The sequence below is a fragment of the Phyllostomus discolor genome, chromosome 2 (assembly GCF_004126475.2).
Source record: "Phyllostomus discolor isolate MPI-MPIP mPhyDis1 chromosome 2, mPhyDis1.pri.v3, whole genome shotgun sequence".
Lineage (NCBI taxonomy): Eukaryota > Metazoa > Chordata > Mammalia > Chiroptera > Phyllostomidae > Phyllostomus > Phyllostomus discolor.
In genome coordinates, this window is record NC_040904.2 from 23,954,692 (window position 1) to 23,979,192 (window position 24,501).

At 42.1% G+C, this 24,501-nt stretch overlaps 1 long non-coding RNA gene and 1 other non-coding gene across 2 annotated transcripts; one reads left to right on the forward strand and one right to left on the reverse strand.

The window, feature by feature from the left end:
* The first annotated feature begins 2,656 nt into the window (after window positions 1–2,656).
* LOC118498789 lies at window positions 2,657–24,501 on the forward strand. The gene is made up of 3 exons (XR_004901252.1): window positions 2,657–3,400; window positions 22,855–22,963; window positions 23,784–24,501. It is a non-coding gene; the product is annotated as an uncharacterized LOC118498789 (long non-coding RNA).
* LOC114491291 lies at window positions 15,947–16,087 on the reverse strand. The gene has a single exon (XR_003684073.1). It is a non-coding gene; the product is annotated as a U4 spliceosomal RNA (small nuclear RNA).

The window sequence follows — 24,501 nt, forward strand, 5'->3', positions numbered from 1 at the left end:
TTTATGTATTCATTGGTTGCTTCTCATATGTGCCCTGATCAGTGATCAAACCCGCGACCTTGGTGTATCAGGATGACATTCTAATCAACTGAGCTACCCAGCCAAGGCCAAAAAACTAATAGTTAATATGCTTCATTGAACACTGAGCTTCAGTGAAATCACTGCCTATATTTGTAGTATAGGTAATTGGTTTGAGAGTAATTTATTTTTAAGACTATTTTTAATGGAAATTTTCTCCTGTTTAGAGGGTCTCCCACCATGCTTCACCAATAAATTGACTTTGGTGATGTCCTGATACATAATTTTACCATCTAGGTCCATAGTTAATCCCCAAAAGTTCACAAGGTGAAGCTCTAGAAAGGGGAGAGGTTATTTTGCCCCACCTGCATTGTCTGGCAATCATTTCTAGAAGAGCAGAACCACCTAGACTATGACACAACTTTGTGTCCATTCCCCACTCCCTTCTGGCTGCACCCCAAACTATATCAATAGATAGGACTCTTTTCACTGTTTCTCCTTTCAGCTTCAACATAGGTGGTAGAGAAGGTAAACCAACATTTTGTTTGATGAGTTAGTGCTAAGCATTAACTATTACTTCTAATTTTAATATCTTAAAAAAAAAAACAAACCAATGACTGATCCAGAGGATGGGAAGCAATGGGTCTAGAGGCTCTTCTTCACAAGGTTACCAAAGTACAGGGGTTAAGTTTTTTTGTGTTACTGTATCTCCCCCTTGTCAGGCTTAATTTTTTTTTTAAATTATGGTTTGGAAGAGTCATTACATTGTGTCTAAGTTATGAAGAAAGCTATTTTTCCATGTACCTACTTCTAAACATCAACATTAAAATGGGGAAATACTAAGACCTATTCAGAGTTATAAAGGATCCAAAATTGGGAAGAATTAAGCATATGTTTTAATTGTATAAAAACATTAGTAGAAATGAGTTCAGGCAAGTGAGACTCTGCCAGTGAGACTCTTCCAGTAGTGATTGAATTCTTTGTCACTCAAGGAGAAAGTGAAATGATCAGTCTGTGTTTTATATAGTCTTTCTCTACAAACAGGTCCTGCAGTAGGCCCTTAGTGAACCCAAGTCTAAAAGGAAATCAGTGATGACAGCTAAAGTTGTGTTTCTACTATTTTAAGACCTGCAGGCTTCCGATAATGGCTAAAGAGGCAAACAGAATTATCAGTGGCCTCGCTGGGACTACTGAAGAATCAGATTCCTGATGCTTAAATCAGTTCTCACTCCATTAGTCTCTGTAGCCTCTCTGGAGAGTGTGTTTTACATTATTTAAACTTTCAGATTCTTTAAGTGAAGTCACAATCGATATAATTTCATTAATTTCTTAGCAATTGGTTATTCCTCAGTAGATCAGCAGCATTTAATAACACAATACCATAAACTTGGCTAGGGCAATGAAGTGTAAATCTTCACCTTAATAAAGAGAATGACACACACAAAGGTAAATGTCAAGGTGACCAGTAAGTGCAAAAAGCAGGTTGAAGGGGATAAGTCATCATGGTTAATGTCATCAGGGAGAGTTTATAGCTCTGAGAAACTGCTAACCTGTTTATAGCAGAAATCATACAGTATTTGACTTTTTCATGAACCATTCATGTGGTTACATGACTTTTTCTTCATGTCCTTTGGCAGTTATTATGACATCACATTCTGGTCTGGTTCCTCTCGTCATTATAACTAGTCATTCTAAAAATGATTTACATGTAATTAGTACTTGGCATCTACTCCTTGGAAAAACCTCACGATTGCACTAGCCTGGGCATCCTGCTGCTGGCTCTGCTGAGAGGTAGTTCTGAGACAGGAAACAACCAGTTTTATCACTTCTTGAAGTGAGGGAGTCTTACTCGACCCCTTGCGGGCCTAAAATTCTTTAACTCTGGTCAACCAGATATCTTGAACCTCAGACTCATCTTTGGTTCTCATTTCTTCTTTATTCTATTTCAGTTACCAAGTCCTGTTGCTCCTTACTTCAAGGAAGGAAATTTTTCCTGAACCTGTCTGTTCTGTCTGCTCTACCATATCTGCGATTACCTCGTGCCTGGGCTGCTACAGTGGTTTTTTAAATGATCCTGCTTCTATTTTCTCCCATCCCTCCCTCATTCTGGGAAATCTGTAAATACTGAAATGTCAGTTTCTTCACTTCACTTACTCAAATTAAAAACTTTGGAGATAAAAGATAGAGCTCAAACACCTTTTGGCAGTTGAGGCTTTCCTCAATCTACATTTACCTTGTCATTCATTTCCTTATTGCATTACCACCTGGCCTTATCCTGCTCTCTCCCCATCAGGTGTCTGCCAGCCAGTTCAGGTGTCAGAACCCAGACCAGCCAGACCTGTCTCCTCACTAACATGCCATTTACTTTGAGATTTCACACTTCCCCTTGTTCTGTGTCTCAAGCCTGCAACATTCTTCTACTCTCTAGTAATCATTTCCTACCAATTTTCTGAGATCCAGATGAAGTTCTACCTCTTGCCAGGAGCCTTCCCCATCCAATCTAGCTTTCATTAATTTCCCTCACCTTTGGACTCTTTCAGAGTGCCTATGATCTCTAGTATACATTTGGACACATACTTCCATACTATTATGCATTGTTTGAGCACTTCCTGGGTGTGTCTTGACTTTTTAAAAACAGTATCACTTTTGTGTCCATTTGATATTCACAGAATCTGGCGGACGCTATGTGTACGGTACTTAATCAAAACTTGTGCACTGAATTGCATGTTTTTCTCCTCTTGTCTTGCATAGGCAGCCTGGTCTTGCCTTTTCCTTTCTGTCCAGGAGTCAGTTTCATCTTCACGTGTCTGTCCTACCACCACAAGCCCTCTCTCCCTAATAGAGAGCTACAGGTCCCCATGTATCCTGTTCTCTTTGCAGCACTTTGTAGCAGATCAGCCATGTTTCTACTTCTGCACTATTCTGTATCCTTCCTACAGGGGTTAAGTAAATAGCCCATAATGTCTGTTCTGTACAGGCACGGGCTTTAGAACAGAAGGTCTGTGGGAATTGCTATTAAATAGAGAGTTGTTGGGGAATGGGAGTTCATAAAAGCAATACCGTGAAATTGGAGGTGTGTCCAGGAATTGGGCATGTGTGACTAAGAGTTAAGGCCGGTGCTAAACAATCAAACAAACAAACAAAACCACAGGTTTGCTTTGGAAACTAATTTAAAGTTAATATCTATTCCTCTCTTCTTTCTCATACAAGGACACTAAAGTCCAAAGAGGAGGCTACAAATAGTAGATACTCAATATTAGCTGAATGCAAATGGTCCAGTCAAGCCAGTCCTTGGATGGATTCATTCTCTATGATACTGAATATCAGAAATTAACTAACTAGTTTGAAAAGGTTTGCAGTGGAGAACTACACAAAGTAAAAGGTAAAAGCCCCAATCTTTCATCAAAATTATCTAATTACGTTCCCCAGAGGTAATAGCATGATGTCAATCCTTCAGATATACACATATCTATAACATATACAAATTATTAATTTCATATAAAAGGGAGCACCCAATACATATCCAACATGGTGTGGAATGATACTTTTATAAAATCCAATAAAGATAAATCGTTATGGAAATGAAAACGTCAAACACATTGCAAATGCAAGCCTAAATTGCTTATTACTAGATTTAACAAAGTTGTGTCAAATTGCCGTAACAATTTCTTGATATTTACTCTCAATCTCTGTACTTAGCTCACTGAGGACGCATAACAAACAGTTCAGAGTTCAGTGCTAGTCTGTGGATAACTCTTTGAGTGGTATTACTCTTAGAATGTTTTAAATAATGATCATGTATTATTTGTACAACTGCAGTTAATTTTTTTTTTTTAATTTCCAATTCCCTGATGATAGTAGAAATAGATTCAAGGTTCAAAAGTGGTTTCTAGGATGGGCTAATTTTATGAACAAGCAAACAAACAAGGTGGCAAAAAGGAGGTGATATGTGATCTGGGTTTTAAAGGTTATGCAGGAATTTCTCAGGAGAATAGATGTGGAAGAGCATTTTAGGCACGGGCGGGGTGAGGGGGTGGGGCGGAGGAGCCAGGCAGGGAAGACATCTGTTGTTTCAGCTTGCTCAGTATTCCATCGCCCTCCTGTTTTACTTAGTGACCCTTAACTTCCCTGTGCTCTGTGTTGGTGGTTTGGGAGGGGCTGACCTCTTCCCCAGCTCAGGAACTAATCAGCATCTCCCATCCCCCTTCACTGCCTTCCAGTGATTAATGCGTTCAGAAGGGCGATCAAGTCCAGGACTTCTGCTGGAACCTTGGCCAGCGGAGGGAAGTGCTTGTTGCTGCTGCGATCATTGAGTGGAGGGTGTAAGCCCAGGGTTACAGACGCCCTTCTTTACACTGGAGAAGAGAAGCAGTTTGAGAAGGGAGCCGGGGGAGAAGAAAAGCAGAGACCAGAGATACAAACCCTCTCCTGTCCAGTGACTTCACTTATTTACGGCCCTGCATGTGGCCACACCCTATGTTCTAGCCCTGGGACTTTCGGTTTCATGAACAAATACAGGGTTGGTCAGAAAGTTCATTTGGTTTTCTCCATAAAATGGCTCTAGTAGCATTAGATGTCTTTAACTTCATTCAAAACATTTTTTTTAGATTGTATTGTGACAGCTGTCATATCAGCATGCATTTTTAAAAAACATCAAAATTGGTGAATTTTTGTGTAGTCTTTTTAATATTTAAAAATAGAAAAAGCATTTTCAGTGTATTGTGCTTTATTATTTCAAGAAAGGTAAAAATGCAACTGAGCCACATAAAAAGATTTGTGCAGTGAATGGACCATACATGTCAAAAGTAGTCTGAGAAGTTTCGTGCAGGAGATTTCTTGATGGACAATGCGTCACAGTCAGGTAGACCAGTTGCAGTTGATGGTGATCAAATGGAGACATTAATTGAGAACGATCAATGTTATCCCACGCAGGAGATTGTCGACATACTCAAAATATCCAAATCGATAAAGTTACTGGTGAAAATGAAAAATGTGACTTTTATGGAAAAAACTAAATGAAATTTTTTGGCCAACCCAGTAACTTCCTGTTTATTCATTTACTCTTAAACCCACCTTAACTGAAAAACTTACATAAGGAATATTATGATGTGATAAAATATTGGGTGTGTGTGTGCACACTAGGGACCAAGGAGGCTGCAGAAGTGGGCAGGGGCTGGAAAATGAAGGGCTGAGGAATAGGCCCCCTTTCTGGAGGCTCCCAGGAGGGCGCTCTAGAGGATGTAAAGCAATGATTACCGCAACCAAAAAATCAAGAGCTATAAATCAGAAACTCTAATATTAAGAACATTAACTTCCTCAGGCTTTTCTAGTGGTTTCATTTTTGATACTCTTTGTTTCCCTCTAGGCGATTACAAATAGAAAAGAGGAGCAGGTTCCTGAAAATAACATTTCAAAAAAATGATTCCATTTTCCTTTTGAGGATTAAAAGTTAATTTCATTTAGAGCAATGAAGTAGCTGATCCTGCTTAGGACTGTTTTCGTTTACAACAAAAATTCAGTGCAAGCAGATTTTCAGTGCAGAAACCATAGGAATAGTCAGAATCAGCTTTTCTGAAGCTCCGTACACATTTAATTAGTTTTCTCAGTGGGAACAGGAAGTAACTCAGGGAATCCGAGGATCACATTAGCCATGTTGAACATTATAAAACAAAGTTCTCTGCATAGAGTTGTCATGTCTCTTTAATCTACAACAGTTCCCTGGGGTTTTTGTCTTTTGTGGTGTTTTTCATGATTTCTGGCCAACTGGCAGCATGTTCCCCAATTCGGATTTGTCTGATTGTATCATTACAATTTGATTCAGTTTAAACATTTTTAGGAATGCTCCACAGATGATGTTTCATCCTTCTCTGACCTTTATATCAAGGGGCACGTGATGTCCAGTTTTTGATGACTTTTGATCATTTGGTTACTGTGGGGCCCGCTAGATTTATCCATTGTAAAGCTCCCTTTACCCCTTTAACTAATAAGTAATCTGTGGGATGACTCTGACAATAAATACCTTTCTTTTCTAAAGATTTTAGTTATTTTTAGAGAGGGGGGAAGGCAGAGAGGAAGAGAGGGAGAGAAACAATAATGTGTGAGCCATTGCCTCTCCCAAGCACACAACTGGGGACCTGGCCCAACATCTTACACACATCGTTTAAAAGAAGAAAAATCGTTCATAATGAACGTCCATAGAGATGGAAGGAGGCATTTAAACAAACCTCCAGTGATCAGTACCCACTGAACAGTGTCATGCTAGGTGTTACAATGAAAGTGGTAGGAGCCTAAAGAAAAGTCTTTCCATGGTCTGTTGGCCATTTCAGAACTTATGAAATATAACAGTCAGTTCATTAGAAAAAAACATCTGAAAAGAAGAAAAAAAAGACCAAAGTGATGAAGACTGACCTGCAAACAGAGTACGTCAAATGCTAAAACAAAGGGCAAAGTATCACAGATTTCGGGAGAGTCACAAAAACCACACTAAATGTCAGGAAAGGGAAGTTGAGAGATATGAAATGACTTGGCCAAGATTTGGGAGCAGCAGGGGTGCTCATGCCCAGTCCAGTATTTCTTCATGACAGTATCCAAAGGCAATACTGGTTCTCCAGGATACAGTGTGACACCTGTCATTGGTGAAAATAATCCATGGTATGTCACTATGTCACTAAAAGAACAATTTTTTCCAGCCCCGCATAAGGTACTTTAGAGGAAATTTTACTTGGATTGATTTAAATTATGTACATTGTGACACTAAACTCACTGCAGACCCAATCTTGTCACTTGCCTTAGGGAAAGGTGTCCCCACAGTGCCAGTGACGAACACACACACATGTTCACATGCTACATAACCGGATATTACTCATCTCTCACACCTTAACACTACCACAGGACAAGATTTTTCTATTCACAAATTTGGGATCGTTCCAGAGGTATCTTAACTCCTACTTCCCGTGAGTAGCCTAGTTGCAGTTGACACATAATTCCTTCATAGTGTACAATGTTTTTGTATGCGTCACCTGAGTCTCAAAAACAGTCCGGTTACTCCTTAAGTGAGAGGTGTCAGCTGGGTCACTAATTATTTTGCCTTTAAATTTAACATCCAGAGTACATCTAATTTTCAAAATAGAAAAATAAGGAGAACAGCCTTACACATAATATAAACTCATCAGTTTATATTTATTGTGCCTTAGTGGGACTATCGCAGCTTCAAAATTAAAAGCTGGGTCTGGAGGTGAGCTATTTTGGGCATTATCTGGGTGAATCGTGAAGTCTTTCGGTCTGCTGAAACTTCGAGCCCAACCTGGTTTCTTCCCTGGGCCGAGCCAATTCAGGGAGAAATGAATGGTTGCAGGGAAGACAAAAGATGGAGCAGCTGAATTTTACCCCCCTCGGTAGTTTCAGAAACGATTTTGAAACGTTAAGGCCACGATGTCATTGGCATTTTGCTCGCCCTGCACCGTCTCAGTAAGTCACCCCATGAACATTGCGCTTGCTTTGTGGGGTTTAATGAAACAGGTATTATGACATTTACAACTTTTACATAAGGACCCTGGCGAGACCTCAGTCACCATAAGCCGCTCGAGGGCCATCGCAGATTTAGAGGCAGGCTTCCCAGAAGGCTAACTACACCGTGGGGAAAGGGGCTGAAGGGGGCTGGAAAGCTGGGGAGTCCTTGTCCCCTTTTGACCACCTCCGCGGCGACAGCCTGGTGCCCACACCCGGTCCAAGTCAGCTGAGCGTACTCCCCAGGCCCGGCATCCCCGCCAAGCCTCCTGAAGCTAGGCCGGGGGCAACGACGCCCAGCTTTTCCAAGGAACACGGCCCAGTCGCGGTTGAGGCACCCTGCGCTGTAGGGGGCGAAATGATTTCGCAACGGCCGAGAGGGAGGAGCCCATCTTCGTCATTTCTAGAAAGCCTCGAGCCTACCAGGATGCAGGGGCTGCCGGGAAGAACCGCTCACAAGCCGGAAGAGCTGCCAGTCAAGGCATTCCAGCGCACGCGCAGTGCGCTCGTCCGCTCGTGAGTGAGGTCGAGCGGCTCCCTCCGCCAGCGGCCGGATCTAATTTGCCGGCTTTCTCGGCCCGCCCCACAGACTTTGCACCGCCGTGAGGTCTCCGGCTCGCTCCCTTTGCCCCCGAGGTGCCGCCTCTGTGACATCACAGCAGGACCCTCCCACCTAGTCCTGCTCTGATACTTCTCGTAGGGCGGGCAGGATGGGTGGGTTTTCTGCCTGTTGGCAGTCTAAATGTCCTTTGTAAAGGACACGCTTTTTTGTAATTTCCTAAGACTTCAAGTGAAGGCTTTGAGCTGTGCCCATTTCCTAATAAGGGTGGAAACGAGGGCAGCCCTCCCCTAGCTCATTTCCTTCCAAGCTGAGTTTTGTTTAGAGTACATTGTCAAATGTGTTATTAGTATTATTTGAAAGCTTTTGCTTTTTCTGTGTTCTCTTAGTGTGCAAACTGGAAGAGGGGCATCCATAAAATGGCAGCTTTGTATGTGAATGCTGGGATAAGCGGTATCTACTCTGACTGCACGAAATGAATGCAATTTAAATTTAATTTAAATGTAGTTTTTGTTTGAATTGTCCAGGAGTGGCATCTTGAAAGGATGCTTACTGAAAGCACTTGAAGAGCTTCGAGAAGTGATCTTTTTTAAAGCTATTTCAAGCTCAAATGAAGTTCAAGGTATATTAGAAATAAGGATTACACTAACAAAGGGCGAAGGTTTTGCTTACACCGTACAGATAATGAAATAGGTTCAAAGGTTGCTGGGACTTGCCCAAGAGGGGCGGAACGCAGGCCACCCCTTTCCCCTCGCCAGCGCCCCAGCCAGGCGAGCTTGACCAAGGCGACCTTTAGAGCAGGTCCCGCCTGGGCATGTGCTGTCCTTTCCCGGTTCCGCCCGCCCTGTCCCTCCACTCCCCGTTTCCGTGACTGTGGTTCTCCTCCTGAGTTCTCTTCTGGTGCCTGCCCCTCCCCACTTGCTTCATCTGTTTCTTTAACTTCGTGTTTTCTTGGTAGTTGAACCAGACTTTCGAAACTTCCTTTCCTTTAGATGTGTCTCCCACGAATGACCATAAAAGGAAATAGAATAATTGTAAAAGTTTATTTTCATAATGGTTTTTGTTTTGGGGTTTTTTAAAAAGATTTGTTGGGAGGGGGTGTTCATAGTGGTAGATGTGTAAAATTTCCTCTAGTGAAAGCTGCTTTCTGCTTACATAGTTGCTCAGTGAAAGGGCGTGTGTGTGTGTGTGTGTGTGTGTGTGAATAGTGAAGATGAGAGGTAGAAGAGAGTGTGTGGTGAACTGTTTAGAGTGGAAAAAATGTTTATACACTCTGATGCAAAACTCAATTTAAAATAACAGCATAGCTGTAGGTTCTATAGAACTCTCAAGACTCTACATCATGATTTTGGTCTTTCACGCAATAAACCTGGAGCTGCAAGAAGAAGTGATTGCAGGGATTCCATCTGTGAAATGGTAAAATATCAGTGTTTCCAAGCTGTATGACTACTCTGTAGGCTTCTCAGTGTGGTGGCACCTGTTCCCAGTTCTGCCACTCGATTATTCTTGTTGCACTCGGGGAATATAAAGCACAGAACATAAGTCCCTTGCCTGACATAAACCTTCAAGGAGGCAGAGTTTCTGCTGCTATTTCCAATTCTCCAGTGTCCAAGTGAACATGTTTAGTAATAATGAATTAATGTCTAATTTTAAGTGGATAACAGAATTCACTAAAACGTGCCAATACCAACCCACTGAAGTATGCTCTCATTACCACTTCGTCTGTTTTGTGTTTCTTATTCTGCTTGGTCAACAGTAACTTGCAGAAATTGATTTGCATTATGTTTGGTATTTTGCTAAAGTGTTTGAAGGTACTCTTGAAGTTTGGTTTATGTTTTAATTCCTGATTTTGAAAGAAGATAACACTGTTCTGTCTTTCATAATTTAAAAATAACTGGAAACCTGAGGGCATGACGTTCAGTGAAATAAGTCAAAGACAAATACTCTATAATCTGACTTACACGTGGAATCTAAAAAAAGCCAAACTCACAGGACCAGACAGTAGAAGAGTGATTACCAGGGGGTGGGGGTGGGGGTGGCACGGGATGTTGGTCAAACGGTACAAACTTAGTTCTAAGACGAGTAAATTCTGGGGACCTAATGTACCCCACCATGGTGACTAGAGATAACAATACTATATTGTATACTTGAAAGTGGCATTTGTCCCTACAGGTTTCTTGAGACATAATTAACAAATCACAATGTGTGAGTGTAAGGGTGCTGATTTGAGACACATATATGGCAAAATAATTACCACCATAGCATTAGGCGCCACCTCCAACCTGTCACATAATTACCATTTCTTTTTTGTAGTGGGAATATTTAAGATCTACTCTCTTAGCAGTATTCAAACATATAATACAGCATTATTAGCTATAATCACCACATTGTACATTAGATCCCCAGAATGTGTTAATCCTGTAACTGGAAGTTTGTACTCTTTGACAAATAACTCCACATTCCCTCTACCTCCCGGGCTCCTGGTAACCTGCACTCTGTTGTCTGTTTCTCTGACAATAGAGTTTCTCTGAGTTTGGGGTTTTTACATTCCACATATAAGTGAGATAATTGAGTATGGTTTTTCTCTGTCTGACTTACTTCACTTTGCATAATACCCTCAAGTTTCATCTAAGTTGTCAAAAACTGCAGAATTCCCTTCTTTGGGGGTTGGGGGTATGGATGTATAGATCATACCTTCTTTATCTGTTCATGCTTTGATGGACACTTAGGGTGTTTCCAAGTCTTGGCTATTGTGAATAATGCTGCAAGGAATATGGGAGTGCAGGCATCTCTATAAGATCATGAATTCAATTTCTTTGGATTATACCCCAAATTGGGATTGCTGGGTCGTATGGTAGTTATATTTCTAATTTTTTGAGGAACCTCTATACTGTTTTCCATAACAGCTGTGTCAATTTGCACTACCACCAGTAGTACACAAGTGTTTGTTTTTATTCATGTCCCTACAAACACTTAATTTCAAGTGTTTGTGGTGATATTTTACTGTGGTTTTGATTTACATTTTCTTGTTGATTAGTGATGTGAAGCACCTTTTCATGTGCTTCAGGCCATTTGTATGCCCTGTTTGGAAAAATAGTCTATTCAGGTCCTCTGGTCATTTTTACCTTTATTTATTTATTTATTTAGTTTGCCACTGAGTTGTAGGAGTTCTTCCTATATTTGGAAGTTAAGCGCTTTTCAGATATATGATTTGCAAATATTTTCTCCCATTTCATGGGTTGTCTTTTAATTTTGTTGATTGTTTCTTTGCTGAGTAGAGGCTTTTTAATTTGATGTAGTTCCACTTACTGATTTTTGCTTTTGTCACCTGTGTTTTTGGTTGTTCTATCCAGAAAATTGCTGCCAAGACCAATGTCAAGGAGCTTTGGTTCCATGTTTTTTCCTGGGAGTCTTGCAGTTTCTGGTGTTATGTTTAAGTCTTAGTCCATTTCCAGTTAATTTTTGTGGGTGCCGTAAGATTTTTCCGCATGTGGCTATCCCATTTTCCCAAAAAGAGAGACCTGAAATGTTCTCAACATAACACCAACAGTAAGGTGGTAATTATGTAAGGGATGTGTTAATTGCCCTTAATGTGGTAAACATTTTGCAGAATATACATGTTAAATAATCACACGGTGCACTTTAGACTTATGTTGTATACCAACTATATCTCAGTAAAGCTGGAGGAAAAAAAGAAAAAAATGTTCATTTACCTTAAATTACATTTTTTAAAATTTATTGATTTTTTTTTTTGGAGAGAGAGAAGGGAGTGCAGAGAGAAAGCGAGATTAATGTGTTGTTCTACTTATTTATGCACTCATTGGTTGATTCTTGTGTGTGCCCTGACCTGGCATTGAACCCACAACCCTGGTGCATTGGGATGACACTCCAACCAAGCCATCCAGCCAGGGCAAATTGTTCATTTTAATGACATTTGATAGCTGGATAGTAAAAACAAAAAATGATACACTCTATGATCTTCAATCCAAACATTTATGTGAGGATTAATCACTCCCATAATGTTTGTATAATGTTGTAATGTTATAAGTCTACCATGAAGTCTACAATTCACAGGAGCAGTATTATTCTTTATCGTTCTTTTTTTTTCCAAAAAAATTCTTCTAGGCTAGTGATCGACCTTTACATTTTATACCTTACTCCACTCTCCCCAGGCTCATCCAGGAGGCGTAGGGGAGCTTAGAGCTCTGCCCCATCTACAACACTGGAGAGAAAGTGGGCCTCGTGTCTGCACCCACATATTCCTACAGCTTCTCAGAGGCTCAAGAACAATGACTAAGGAGATAAACCATGCAGGAGATAGCTAGAAAAAAAAAGATTAAAGGAAAAAGGAAGAAAAGAATATATATCATCTTATCATAAAGTTGAGAACCTGGATCCCCTGGGTGGTAAAACACAAAGGTTGCATAGTCTAAGGAGAATTTTGTCTATTTATAGGATTTTATTATTACCCTTACCATATACTGTGTTTTGAGGACAAATTACACAAAACAAAAACAGAAGCATTGTGGGAGTTAGTATTATTTTTGTGGCTTTATAATACAAACAAAAATAGTGATTTTGTTAGTCTTTAAAATGTCAGCAATCATGTTGACATTTTTACTGCTAGAACTGCTAAACTCACAGACATGACATAAAGTCACCACCAGAAAAAGTGTGCTAATCAATTCTCTTGTTGGGAAGCTTAAAAATACACTTTACTAATACCTGCATTCGTGGGATAAAATTTGCAATGGAGGCTCAAAGAGCAATGTTTGGAACTTTAATCCTTCTATCTTAAAATAACTATAGAGGCTCTCACAGTTAAGCAATCTGAACAGAAAGAATTAGCAAGGCTAGTTAACGGGCTTTATATGTTTCACTGCTCTGAAGCTATAACACAAAACCTCAAGTGGGACAATACACATGTGCAAAGATTAGTTCAGGTTATTTGGAAAAACTTTTATTCCAAAATACTGTAGAGGACTTCTGGTCAAGATGGAGGTGTAAGGAAACACGGCTCTCCTCCTCACACAACCACATCAAAATTACAACTAAGCTATAGAACAGCCATCACTCACAATCTTCAGAAATCGAGTTGTATGGAAGTCTGACAACTATGGAATTAAAGAAACCACATCCATCCAGACTGGTAGGAGGGGTGGAGATGCAGAGGCATGGAACAGGCTGGTTGCAAACCCATGTGTGGTAGATAAAAATTCCACGTGTGGTGGAGGAGGGATATCTTGGTAATGAGGGGTCCCGCCTCCACACCAGGCCCCCTAGTGCAGGGTTCCATTGCCAGGAAGATAAGTTCCCATAACTTCTGGCTGCAAAAACCAGTGGGGTTTGAGTCAGTGAAAGGAACTATTGGATTCCCAAGAAGTGCCTAAAAAGCTTGCACATGGATTTACTCAGACTCACTACCTCTGAGCTCCAGCATCTGGGGAGCAGCTTGAAAGGCACCAGTGGCATATGGGGAGGAACTGAAGTATCCGGCATCAAGGCGAGAGCTAGGGGATGGCTTTTTCCTAGATACAACTGTGAGCGGAGGCTGTTGTTCCTTTTCTGAAGCCTCCCCCCATAGAACCACAAAGCTGGCAGGTGGGGGCCATATCTGCAACCCATCAACCTGGCTAACACTGTTTGTCCCACCCTGGAGATTCCCTGAGGCTCTGCCCCACCCAACTTGTGGGTCATCCAAGCCGTTAACCCTGGCTTTCCATTATGAGTGGCTGCTCTTGGCTCATGTTTCACAACTTCTTAAATTTGATCAAACAAGCAACTGCTTTCCTCAGCAAGCCTCCAGCCTCCATACATCTTGCTAAGTGGCCCCAGGCCTGGCACTAGCAGCAGCCAGACAGTGTTTGCAGCTTGGCTTCTGGGAACCTTCAAGCCCAGCACAAGTACCAGCCATCTCACATTGCTCTACAGCTCATGCAGAGTGGCCCCAGGCAGAACACAGGTAGGGCTTGATATTGGTCAGTACCACCCAGGAAACCCAAGAACCTGCACACCCAGTGGACAGCTAAGACCCTGTCGAGCACCACCACCCTGCCCTGGCACAGCTGACCCTTCACGGCGGGTGGAATTTCGTGATCAGTGGTCATAGCCAGTCCTTACAGTTGAATTGTCTGGTAAAATCTCTCCCATTGATCTGCCAACAGCTATCAAGGCTCAACTACAAGAGGAGGATGAACTCAACCTACACAAAGGATGGGTGATACCCAGCTTGGGTGTCAGGGGAGGCTGTGCCACTGTAACCTACAGGACACCTACTACATTAGACTATACTACTAAAACAAGGAGTCATAGCAGCTCTACCTGATACATAGAAACAAACACAGGGAGGCTGCCAAAATTAGGAGAAAAAGAAACATAGCCCAAATGAAAGGACAGATCACAAGTCCAGAAAGAGAGATAAACTCCAGAAAATGGAGATAAACAAACTATCAGATGCAGAATTCAAAACACTGGTTATAACGATGCTGAAGGAACTTAGTGAGGACCTCAACAGCATAGAAAAGATGTAGTCAGAAATGAAGGATACACTAATTGAAATAAAGAATAACTCACAGGAAAACAACAATAGAGTGGATCAAGCCGAGAATCAAGTCAATGATTTGGAACATCAGAAGCAAAAAGCAACCAATCAGAACAACAAGAAAAAATAATCCCAAAAAAGGGAGATAGTATAAGGAGACTCTGAGACAACTTCCTGCATTTCAACATTCGCATCATATGAGTGTCAGGAGAAGAAAAAGAGCAAGACATTGGAAATCTATTTGAAAAAATAATGAAAGAAAACTTCCCTAATTTGGTGAAGAAAATAGACATGCATATCCAGGCAGCACAGAGAGTCCCAAACAAAATGGATGCAAAAAGGCCCACTCCAAGACACATCATAATTAAAATGCCAAAGGTGAATGATTAAGAGAAAATCTTAAAAGCAGCAAGAGAAAAGAAGTTAGTTATCTACAGGGGAGTTCCCATAAAAACTATCAGCTGATTTCCCAAAAGAATTTTTGCAGGCTAGAAGGGATTGGCAAGAAATACTCAAAGTCATGAGAAGCAGGGACCTATTGCTCTACCTAGCAAAGGTATCATTTAGAATTGAAGGGCAGATAAAGAGCTTCCAAGATGAAAAAACTAAAGGAGTTCACCATCACCAAACCATTATTATATGAGATGTTAAAGGGACTTATTGAAGAAAAAGAACAAAAGTATGAACAATAAAATGGCAATAAATATCTGTCAACAATTGAACCTAAAAAACAGACTAAGCAGTCAAGAACAACAGAAATAGAATCATGGATACAGAAAGCATTTTGATGGTTGCCAGGTGGGAGGGGTGTTTGGGGGAATGAGTGAAGAGATGAAGGGATTAAGAAGTACAAATTGGTAGTTACAGAATACCCCTGACCAATGGACATAAACAAAGGTGTGGGGACTGCCTGAGGGAATGGAGGGTGCTGGGTGGAGGATGGCAAAGGAGGAAAGATCAGGACAATTATAATAGCATAACCATAAAATATAATTTCAAAATGTTGTAAACTTCCATTCTGCAGATGATTGGAATATTTTTGAATAATGAATCTATCCATTTATGTTGATAGGTTTTTGACCCTCATAGTTTATTGCAGTTTCTACTGCAACATAATACGTTGACCCAGATTTATCATATCGAAACAATTATTGTGTGCTCACAAATTCTGTGGGCCAGGGATTCAGATTGGCAAAGCAGGGATGGTTAATCTCTCCTCTTCGAGGTCTTAGGTTTCATCCCCTGGGCTGGGCTGGTCAAGACTAGGATGGCTGACAGGAGCACCTGTAGTTGGTGGTTAGTTTTTTGTGTTTTTTTTTCAGTCTCTGTAGAGACTGTGAAAAATTGCCAATGCCAACTATATTTTAAGTCGTCACACCACAGTATTGGGAAAAGTTTTCAATTAGCAATAATCACGCCTTGGATAAACCTCATTGGCTATGATACTGCCACTGCACAAAGTTTTTAAAAAAAAATTGAAAGTAAATTTATTGAAGCTGGGGGCAGTGAAACAAGGAAGGGCTTAGGATGGAAGAAGCCACCTGAGAGAACCTAGGCAGGACTGCTTTAGCTCACTGGGAAGTCAGAGAAGCCTTGGAATCATGTTTCGGGGGCTCACCTGGGAAAAGCTGCCACTGCCCATTGCTCCCTAGTTGCAAGTCCCATGGAGTGTTTAGCGTGCAGGTAATGTGTGCCTATAAAGAAAGAAAGGTGAGGGAGTGTGTACCTGCTCTTTGCTTCTTTATGTGGCTCAGCTTCTAAACAGCTAGTGGTTTCAAGGTAGCTAGACTTTCCTATAGCAGCTCAGGGCTTCAAGCTAGAGTGCTCTAGTGCATAATTAGATGCTGCATTGCCTTTTATGACTCAACCTTATTATTTAGTTCACAGCAGTCTGTTGGTTGAAGGAGTCATAAGGCTGCCCATAGTCAAGAAGTATGCCCACTGGCAGACCCTCTCCCTCACCTTTCAATGAGAGGAGTCATGACCCCATGACCTGGGGCCATGTTCTAAAACCCTATATCCAACTCCCTCATATTTATGTTCAACTTGAAAAGATTTTTCTTTAGATATTTTCTCAAAGTGAATACAGCATATTCATAAAATGTCTTACATGTGGCCTAAAGCCATCAAAATCACTGTGTTGACATGACCACTGGCCTGCAGTGACTGCAGAACGCTGTGGATGGCTCGTTGAAACATGAAAAAAACATACACAGAGACAATCAGGTCCTGTGGGGAAATACGGACGGACCGGCCACTCTTTCTAGTGGGGAGTGTCATGGCCACCCGCCCTAGGGGAGAGCACCCCGTTCTCCCACCCGAGCAGGCTTTTATTGGGTTCATTTACACAGGAATTCAGGTAAAGCTCATTAATCATTGCCAGGAAGTAAGGATCAAACAATAGATAACAAAGAAGTCTGAGGGCCTAGTTTGAGTCAGGGTCAGATAGCTAAAGAGCTGTAAAACTTTGAGGGACAAACTTACTTCTTGCTCGGACCCTTATCATTTCATTGAGAGCATTCTAAACAAAGCAGGTTTCACAGGATCTTACATATTCTTTCTTAGGCCTGATCACCCGGGGATTCCGCCCTTTCCAGCACAGGGCTGCACCACCCTCTGTCATCGTTTCAGGCTTAGGTAGAGCAAGGGAAGGAGATTTTCTTGCAGACAATGAGGACTCAGGCTATGTCAAAGCCAAGGGGTGAGGGTCCATCACCCCCTTTTGCTGTAGCCTCCAAAGTCCTTCCTTGGGGGCCTCCATGTGATCGTGCCTGTCTTAGGTTGTCCACCCCCCCCCCCCTTGGGGAATCTTACCTGTCATTGGCTAACCAACCAAGCACTGGGGGCCAGGCAGGGTGAAGTAAAAGGACCAGAAGTGGAGCTCCTGCCAGGGAGATAAGCTTTTGTCTCCTAGATGGCTTACAGTCCAAGGTCGTTCCTTCAGCTTTAGCCTTGGTGGGGGTTACAGCTTCTGATACCAGGCAGGGAGGTTCCCAACACCATGTCATGATTTTTCTTTGTCAAGGAAAACAGATGAAGTGATCAAACTGTGCCTACTGTATTTAAACAAGGCTTCCCAATATCTGTGTGTTCTTTCCGTGAAATGGGCTGCAATTCTGCAAAGAGAGAAACCGTGAAGCTATCTCTCATTGAAGAAATCAACCGTTTTATTTAGAAATCATATTTTCTTGCTTGCTTTTACTGCTTGTTCTTTAGATATACCTATATATCTCTGCAAATAGACTGGGAGGATTAGGGGGAAGAAATGAGGCACTAGCTTCAGCTGCAAAATTTAAGGGAGCACCAAAATACTCAGTCATCAAAGCACATATTTTAATGCAACAGTTAAAAAAAATTAATGCCAAGCAATACATAATAAAATATCAGAATTTTAAATAAAGACAGCGATTCATTTCCTAGGGCTGGTGTAACAAAGTGCCATAAACTGGGTGACTAAAAACAGCAGTTTGTCCCCCAGTCCTGGAGGTCAGGGGCTCTTGGAGAAACCTCATGCCTCTCTGCTAGCTTCTGAGGACAGCTGCATTCCATCTTTGATGCTCCTTGCCTCGTAGCTGCATCATTCCCATCTGTCTCCTTCACATGGCCTTCTTCTTTGTGTGTCTCTGTGTCTGTCCTCTTCTAATAAGGACACCAGTCATTGGATTTAGGTCCCACCTGAGTCCGGTATGATCTCAATGTATTGCATCTGCAAAACCCTATTTCCAAACAAGGTCACATTCTGAGGCTCTGAGTGGACAGGACTTTTTGGGAGACACTATTCAACACTGCAGACAGGATCAGTATTACTGATTTTCCCTTTTGCCTCCTGATCCACTGCGGCTTGGCATGGTGCCCCCTATGGTAGGAGCTGCCAGCATGGGTTAGCCACTGCCAGGTGAGCTGCTGTTACATCAGCGCTGGGGCCCAGGACTGAGGAGGCCATTCTGCACATTCTTCCAGCGAAGTTTCACCCACTCACCTGCTTCAGCTTCCACATACCTATTTGATAACTCCGAAATCTCTTCACAACCTCACTCCTATCCTGAGTTCGTCTCAAATTTTGTCTCCAACTGAAGTAGTCATATCTTCCTGTCCTCTTTTCCTGCCTCCTTTACTGATTTGATCACCCCCACCCCCAACAAACCCGTGAGAGGTGTTCTTGACTCTCCCTCTCTCCCAACATTATCTTTGGGTCTACCTCGGACATGATTCTGGATCACCATCCTTTGCCAGAGCTCACAGATCTTGTAGATATCCCTGTAGAATATTATATTCAACACGACCTGCTTTGAAAATAAGGGTTGTGACTTTGTTGCAGGGTTTGCTATCAAGCACGTTTTGGCTCAGAAAGCCCAATGATGATAGATGATTTTGTAGTTGTCAGCATAACTTGGACGCTATGATTTGATGTTTGGTATTATTGCTAAACTTAGTCATCCTAAGCAAATTCCTTCTCTTCTCTCTCATGATATCACTCCTTTCAGTTCCCTACATCAGAGAAAGCCTGCTCGGTGGAAGGACACTTCTCCCTGTGGCCCTCTCCAATGTGGCTGCTTACAGGCTCCCACGCCCCTGGGCCTGGAGGAGGATGAGTGGGGGTTGGGGGGTAGGGAGTGGATGTTCTCTTTCAGCCACTTCCAGATCACTTCTCCCCCTCCTCCATACCCCTCCTCCCAGGGTTATTCTTAGGCCACCAGACAGTACCTTATTCCACTCCTCTATAATGCAGTCTTATGGACCCCTGGGTCCTTCCTTCTCATTTTTTGAAGATTCTAATCTGTAGGCTCACTACTGTTCTCTGAAGCAACTCCTTATTTCAACAGCCAGTGGGTGAACTTCCAATGGCCAGCCCTCATTGTTCCTTGACCTGCCTTCCCCTGCAAACCATATCCTCCCTCAACAACAGCTGCTCAGCTCCTACAGACCTGCTCTAAACGTTGCCATACCTCATCCTAGTGTTAACCTCACCTCTCTTCACACCTCCAGTCTTTGCAGGTACCTCCTTCTCACAGTCCTTTTGACCCCACGCCATTTCTCAATATTCTCCTTACCTGGCTTGAATTTCACCATCAGTCATTATAATTACTCCCTTGCACAACTCTCAGCTCCCAACCTAACCCACTCAGCATACCACAGCTGCAGGAAAACACTCAAGTGTGCCAACTGGACTTACTCTAAGTGCATGACTTCCACCCCAAGTGGACCATTCATTCTGTCTGTCAACTACTCATTTCCCTGGAACATGCATCCTCTCTGGATAACCCTCCTGGATAACATGCACACTCTCCTAGTCACCTGTTTTCATACCTTTTCTTATTTCTTCTAACCTCTGATACTTCTTCCAACCTCATTCTCTTAGTTGTTTTTTTTTTTTTTTTTTTTTTTTTAAGAAAACAGAAACCATCCAAATAGAATGTCTCCAGCTCTCGGCACCTCAGCTCCATTCCATCCACATCTGGGCTGAATACTCAGCTTTCCCTTCCATTTCTGTTCATAGTCTGTCCATGCTCCTAGGTAAGGGCTGTCCTTTTGCTGTGCCGAAGATCAATGACCAGTTGCTGAAAAGAAACTACAAACCCAAAAGGGAGTCACTTCTGTTACGCTCCACCAAGACTCAATACCGAACCTAACTGCAGTTTCAGGCTCTCCCGGGAGTGGAATTTTAAACCAATCAGTCTGGAATGTCCTGGTTAGCCCTGATGAAATAATCCACCTTATCAATTCTCTTGCCTTCCTAAGGAAACGTGACATTTCCGGAACTAATCCACTTTTTTAACTTTCTTGTCTCATCCTCTTCTTGCCTATAAACCTTCTATTTTGTACAACCCCTCAGCCCCTCAGAGGTCCCTTCTAGCTGCTGGATTAGATGCTGCTGATTCATGAATTGCTTAATAAAGTTAATTAGATCTTCACATTTACTTTGGCTAAATTTTATTCTTTAACACAATCATTTAATATAATTGTCAACAAATGAATTATTTTTTATCGGTACATAACCTGTGCTTTGTCTGATTTTTTAAAAATGTGGTGATTGCTGGGGGCAGGGGGCAGGTAGAGGAGGGTGAGGGAGGTTAAATGGTGATAGGCGGAGACTTGACTTGGACTGGTGAACACACGATACAGTGCACAGATGATGTGCTGTAGAACTGTGCGCCTGAAACCTGCAGAACTTTGTTAACCAGTGTCACCCCAGGAAATTCAATAAGAAATAAATTAGATAAAAACACAAAAAATTTCTCTCATATCTCCTCTAGCTACTGCTCCATCTCTCTGCTCTCCTTCACAGCAAACACCCCAGTATTCCTCAACTTCACTTTCCATTCTTTCACGGACCCATTCAAACCAGGCCTCACCCTTGTCATTCCACCAAACTGATTTCCATCAAGGTCGTGATGACCTCCACATACTGGTGAATTCTGACACCTCATCTTTCTTGACCTACCAGCGGCTGTGACACAGTGGCTTCCTAATTGGCTTCACTGCTTGTACCCAGGGTCCCCTGTAGTCTAGTCTCAACACACAAGTGACGATGAGGATTTGAACACCAAAATCAGCTCATTTTTTCCCTTTGCTCATAAATTCAGAACAAAAGCCAAAATCCATGCCATGTCCTATGAGCCTACAAGCCTCCCTGAGCTGACCTCTCAAAAACACTGGAAGCTTCTGTTATCTGCCCCTCCATCACTCCCTGTCAGCCCCGCTGGCTGCCCAGCTGTGCTTCCAGTGGACTGGGGTGTACATCCCCCAGGACATTTTTGCAGGGAGTTTGCGCGGCCTGGAAGGCGCTCTCCACCATTGCTATCTGCCTCTGCCTTTTGTCCCTCCTTCCACACCCACTACGAGAAAGGCTCTCCTTGAAGGCAGGGGGCCTGGTTCCTTCAGTTAATGCCATAGTCTCACTGCTTTGGGACTGTGCTGGACACGCCCAGTGGATAAGTGGGCCCTTATCCAATGCCTGTTGAACGACTGGAAAAGTGCCATGCTTTGTCTTGACCTCGTGCCTTCCATCATGTTATGTTCCCCTGGCCTGAAATGCCCTTCTTCCCACCTGGAAAGCACTCATTTCTTCAGATTCACCTCTTCTGGTGAAGAGTCTTTTACCCTACCAGGGGTGTCCAACCCGAGGCCTGTGGCCCACCTGAGGCCCAGGATGGCTACAAATGTGGCCCAACAAAAAATCATAAATTTACTTAAAACATTATGAGATTTTTTTGTGTGTGTGATTATGTGTCACAATGTATTTAATGTGTGGCCCAAGACAAGTCTTCTCCAGAGACACCGAAATGTTGGACACCCCTGCTAGGCAGTTCCTTTTCTCTTCAACCATACTGGTGATTTGAAATATGAGTATACTTAACCACAACATCACTATTTACTTAAAAAACTTGACATTGATACAGTTGTTTTTTTCCTAAAGATTTCATTTATTTATTTTTAGATAGAAGGGAAGGGAGGGAGAAAGAGAGGGAGAGAAACATCAACGTGTGAGAGATACATCGATTGGCTGCCTCTCGCATGCCCCCAGCTGGGGACCTGGCCCACAACCCAGGCATGTGCCCTGACTGGGAATTGAACTGGTGACCTTTCAGTTTGCAGTCCAGCACTCAGTCCCCTGAGCCACACCAGCCAGCGCTATATTTTTAAATATATAATCTCTATTCAAATTTCCCCAACAGTCCTAGTAATGTATTTATGGCTTTAATTTTTAAAAAATATAAGATTCAGGCCCTGGCTGGCATAGCTCAGTGGATTGAGCGTGGGCTGTGAACCAAAGTGTCGCAGGTTTGATTCCCAGTCAGGGTACATGCCTGGGTTGCGGGCCATGACCCCCAGCAACTGCACATTGATGTCTCTCTCTCTCTCTCTCTCTCTCTCTCCCCCTCCTGTCCCTCTCTGAAAATAAATAAAATTCTTAAAAAATATATAAGATTCAGTCAAGGATCACACATTATCTTGTTTTTAAAGTTTGCTTAGTTTTTAAAATATATCTATCCCTACACTATTTCATGTCCATAGTTTCCTAGAGAATAGTAAAATCCCATCTTGGCAAGATCAAATAAATGAGAACATCTATTCATTCTACTTTTTCTCCTTTTGGAGATGCCCTCCCAGACATCTCCATCCACACAAGTTCTACATATGCTGGGGTGGCCAATAACCAAGAAAACAACTTTTTTTTTTGACACTTCCCTTCAACTCCACCTGAGGATTTCCTTGACCTCTCTTCTAGGTTGAATTCCATGTAGCCCGGACCCTGGGTCTCCCTCTGTCTTGATTCAGTTACTCATTTGGGTAGAAAACACCCTCCGGTAGCTTCTGTGGAAGAGGGTGCATTGAAGGTAAGTTTCCTGAGAATGTACATGTCTGGAAAGATCTGTATTCTACCCTCAAACGCTATTGAGAGTCTAGTTGGGTACAGACTTCTAGGTGCATAAATAATTTACCCTTAATATTTTGCAGGCATTGTTCTGTTGACTTTCAGTTTGCAATGTGATTTAGACCTTCAATAGGTTCTGATTGCTTGTTCTGTGTGTCTGACTATGTCTCCCCCACCCCCACCCCTGAACCTGCAGGGCTTTTAGGAGTATTTCTTATCCCTCATGTTCTGAGATTGTACAATAATGTGCCTTGGATTTGTTTTTTCTTTTCTCAGTGGGCTGGATACCAGGTAGAGGCTTTCAATCTGGAAACTCATTTCTTTCAATTTGGAGGAATGTGCTTTTACTATTTATTCAATAATTTTCTTCCTTTGAGTTATTCACATTTCTCTTTCTGGAACTTCTGTTACTCTAATGTTGAGGAGCCTGGATTTATCTCCTAATGTTCCTGTGGTTTTTTCTTACTTTCTTCCTTTTTATTTATTTTATGAGAAGTTTTTAAAAATTATCTTCTACCCTTTCTATTGAAATAGTTTTTATTCTAGTTATACTTTTTTTACAGCACTTTCTTTATCTGATTTCTCCTACTTCTTTTTAAAAACTGTTTTAATAACACCTTATTGGAGTGTCCTGGGTCCATTCATTTTTCTTTTTCAGGGAATACTAGCTAGTTTCTATGAAATTTTCTTCTGTTGTCTGAGTTGTTTCTCTTTCTTCTAATTTTTTTTTAAATTAAAAAAAATTTTTTTTTTAGTCCATAGGCTTGGACTATGCCTCTTAGGTTGGAGGCTTTTCTAAATATCTGCTGGTCCTGACTGCCTGTATTTGAGAACGAGTATTGAAAAATCTGATTTTGGTGGGAAGGGTAAAGTTTGATGAGCGCTGAGCTTTACTGGGGGATTAAGAAGCCAGGAGCCAGAGAACTCCTGTTGGGCCTGCCCAGTGTTAGTCCACAGAGGATCCATCCCTTTCTAGCTTTGGAGGGAGCGAATCAGCCAGATCTGACAGCTTTCTGGGAGGTGAGTGGACAGAGGAGCCGGAGGTCTTGCAGACTGGTATGTAGCGTGGATGAAAAAAAAAAAAAAAGCGGGGGCAGAGGGGCGGATTCTATGGAAACTGACCTCACAGGGTGATCCGATCATAAATTCCTAACTGGGCAGGTAAGTAGTCATGCCTGTAACTTTTCATGCCTACAGTATAGGCCTATAACTTTCTAGTGGTTTATCTTTGCCTTAAGCAAGCTCTGTCCCTGGTTTCTGTGCATCAAGGTTAATGCCTGTGAACAAAGGGACACAAAATCTTGTTAACTGTCCTGTAATCCTGTCCCCACCTTGCTTCTACCACCTCCATGTTATCTTCCCTAAATTCCCTCCTAAATTTCGATTGCGTAAAAAAAAATACTAAACTTTATCTCTGGAGCATCTGAGATACTGCTTACTTGCTGGGATACATTGTCAGTTTGTCTCAAATAAACTTATAAAAATTCTCTACAGGTTTGG